This window comes from Belonocnema kinseyi, chromosome 6, assembly GCF_010883055.1.
Source record: "Belonocnema kinseyi isolate 2016_QV_RU_SX_M_011 chromosome 6, B_treatae_v1, whole genome shotgun sequence".
Taxonomy (NCBI): Eukaryota; Metazoa; Arthropoda; class Insecta; order Hymenoptera; family Cynipidae; genus Belonocnema; species Belonocnema kinseyi.
In genome coordinates, this window is record NC_046662.1 from 74,787,899 (window position 1) to 74,792,035 (window position 4,137).

The following is a 4,137-nucleotide window of genomic DNA, read 5'->3' on the forward strand; positions in this document are numbered from 1 at the left end:
TCAGGGCCGTGTAAGTACCATTTTCAAATTTTAAAGGGACTTAAATTAAGGTTTAAAATGCTTGGGGTCTTCAAATCCCCCTGTGTGCCATCGAAGGGTTAATTAATGAGATTTTTTGTTTTTGTTTAATTTATACGGCAACATTTACATTTTGAATGCTGCGATCTTTCCAAACAAATTTTGTTTTACTTATCGAAATACCATCTTCCATATATACAAAACTTATTTTTCATAAACTCAACTTCACTAATTCAATACTTATTTTTTATAAAAGAAATAATTATATTAATGCATCTCGCAGAATCAACATTTGAATGACTATAATATTATCATTGAGAAAACGTCAAGTAATATTTACTGCTTTTATTAGTAAATCTAAGTAAGTATTGTAAATTTTTTAACTTGATATCAGTTGAGAGACAAAGTCTGTTACTATGAAAAAAAGAGAAAAAAAATCATTAAAAAATTTTACGTGTTCGCCTGTCTATTTGATGAAAAACATAACGTTGCGTTGTAATGCAGTTAGTAAATTGAGGATTTTATATTTCTATCACAGGCGAACACGAAAATTTTTTTAATAATTTTCTTTTTTGCTCTTTTTTCATAGCAACAGACTTTGTCCCCCAACTGATTTCAAGTTAAAAAATGTACAATACTATCGATGCAGTTGATTATAAGTTTGATGAGGACATAAATACTTGCCAGTATTTTACAGATATTACTCCTTTCATAACTTTTATTTCATTAAAAAAAACCTTGAGCTCCTGATGTAAAAAGTAGTCTGATATAGAAGACCTAGTTATTCAGTGTATTTAAAATTATCTAAATTATTTCTGTGGCTTTCCGGCATAACAGCTCGTTAAAAAATGCTAGTTAAAAAAATAAATTAAAGAAAAAAAATTATTCCGACCGTGGGAATCGAACTCGGGACGCAAAATTTATAAGCCAAGATGCTAACACCTTGGCTATCGCGCTGCCTTGATTCCATGTACTTGGAAGTACTATAAAAACTTGTTGCCTCAGGGGCTTGACCAAACAATTTGTAGATAAGCTTAGCCTGTTCGAATTGTTTAGTATTCAAAATATTTAAGCGATGCATAATAAATCATTTTTAGCAGAAATAAGAATCAACAATGGCATAAAATAAGAAATCTCGAAAAATCGTTCATTGCGTGCAGTGTAAATAGCACCGGATCTTTCCTACAATACTTTTGTTAAACATAATCCTATGTAACGAAAATAATCAAAGTAATAGTAGTTCTCTTTAATAGTATATTTCTTAAGCTTATCTAAAATCATGAGGTCAAGCCCCCCAGCCAACAAGTTTTTGAAGTATTTTAAAATAGCTAAAACTATGAAAGTACAGTGGTCGAGGTAGTAAGGTCTCTGCTTTTGGATTTTTCTGTTCCCGGTTCGATTCCAGATAAAGAATTTTTTTTCATTTTTTTTTATTCTAATATCACGAACTCTACGAAGTCTACAGCTAAAAAATTTATATAATATATATATTTATAATATAATACATATAAAACAATTGTCAACGGATTATTTTAATATTCTTATTTTTTTAATTGCTAAATAAATTTAGTGAAATCTCAATGCTGTTTATCACATGATACATCCGTTTTATATTATCAATTAAACATTTTCGTAGTATGTAGATGCATAAAAAATCCTTATGATGAGCAATTAATTGAATGAATGAACCGGACTTACTATCGATTATACGTAAATAAAAAAAGGCACTTTCAAGGATTAAAACTCAATAAAAATGAAATATAAAAATTTATTTAACATTTTTCAATGAATTCACTCTTTTCATAAACTAGTATACATTTATAATAATAACAGTACATTTCATAAATGTCGCTGAATGAAAATGACAATATTATTGTCCTTGGAAAATCGTAAGTTTGTTATAAAACATACGAACTCTGTTTTTCAAGTCACCAAGCTTTTCACTTTCATGCTTCAGTCTTTTATCAATATAGTTTTGGATGATTAAATAAATTAATTGCTGCCTGTGATCGTATAACGGTTTCTGTTCTAAAACGTGTTCACTATCGTTCAACACACGAAGAGGTAAAATTTTTAACGTTTCAGTTACTATTTTAAAATTGATATTTCGCTTCAATAATTCATCTTTATTTTTCTTTATAATTTTTTCTGTTAATAGACATATTAAATTTACATCATAAGAAGCAAATATCAAACCACCACGATTTTTTATGTGCAGATAATTTAGACTTCGACGATGGGGCAACTTGTAACATATTTTTACATTTTTCACAATGAATTTTGTTTCGAATTGAATGAACTACTGCACCTGCTGTGTGCTTAACGATGTCATCAGAATATTCTGAATGTAGCCATGAATGCGTTTGTGAATAATCATGTTCATCTAAATATGATTTAGAGTGCAGATATTCAGTCATACGAAAAGATACCATTTTAGCGATTATTCTATTTGCAGCTCTTTTCTCTTTGATTTTTGTTTTTTTGATCATCTCTTTCTCGCTAATATCATGTGACTTTCCATTAGACTCAGTAGTAACAGTATCAAGACTAGAATCAGCAATTATCAAAGTAGCATCTTGTGGTCTACAGTTCGCACTTGGAGGAATATTTACATTCATATTGTTTAATAATAATTTTTTATTGCCGATATTAATTGCACGACTGTTGGATTCATTGTAAAACCGTTCATACGTCTTATCAACGCAAAAAACATTTCTAAATGATCTTGTGACAATTTATACGCAAGAACGTATGAAACAACTTCGTCTTCGAACAATTTATCGCAAAGCGAATAAAAGTTTTCTAAGCAAATAATAAAACCTAAGAATCCAGTTCTTACGCTTGAGCATTTAAGTACAGATACCCTTTTTACATTTTTCTCAATAGTATTTTCACTTTCAATTGGTTGGTTAGGGCTTTTGTTTTCATCATTAACTTTTTTTTTACGCACAGATACTTCTACATCAATTTCTAATTTTTCTACATATGTTTTAAAATCATCTATTTTTTTCTCAATTCAGGCAACTTTTCTCTCGTCATACCTTGTCTACCAGGCGTTTTACAGAATTTATTTTTACTATTTAAAATATCAAAGGTTTCATCGATTAATTTACAAAAGTTTGACGTTGGAGCAGAATCCTTGAACATTGGATCCTTTAATTCAAATTTTAAATATTTCAGCGCAGCCGCTGTACTAGCACTGAAAACCTGAGCCGCAAGAAAGACCTTCATTTTTTCATTGTGAAAATATATGTGTCTATTTCTTACTTTGCATGCACAATGTAACCCTTCACAATATTGTTTATTATTCAAATTGATAATATGTAACCAATCTATAATTTCTTTGTTGTTATATATGAATGGACCTTTCAAAGCTAAATAATTTCTTATTAATTTAAGCATATGACATGCGTCAAAAAAACAGAAAACCGGCTCATTAGTCGCCGGATGATCGAAATAAGGACGGAATTTCTCTTTATCAAAATAGTCAAAATTGGCACCTAAGTGTTTGCAACACTTTTGGTTGGACTCATCCCCGTCGAAAGTTACACTAACAACATTGATTCCACGCTCATTTAAAACAATTAACAAATCACGCAGTAAAATAGATTTACCTTCACCGCTCAGTGAATTAACTAAATAATAAGCTACCGGGGTTTTGAACCCATCATTTATGTTTACTAACATAAAAAATAAAGCTTTCTTTTCCTTTTTAGGGTTTTCACTTTCATTCGATTCTAATTGGTCGCCGTAGTCCTCGAACCCATTCCATTCTTTGGTTTGTTTACAATATTGAGCAAATTCCTTAATACCCATTTCATCGAAAGTTACATTAAAAATCGATGTTTTTCCTTTTTGATTTTCTTTTTCTACTATTTCTGCGACGTGATTTATTATTTCTGTAGATATTCCAGGTTTAAAGTTTTTTGAACAATTCCATCTACTAAGTGTTTCCACGCAGGGTAAGCACTTTAGAAAACTTTGCCGAACCATCTCGTACGCAGCTGGCGAATGAAAATGTACAGTCTGTCAAGTTAAAGCGTGGGTGGCTTTACTCGCAGTCGGTAAGGTGTATCAACATGATTTTGGTGTCAAAATATTAAGAAGAGCTCCCTCTTT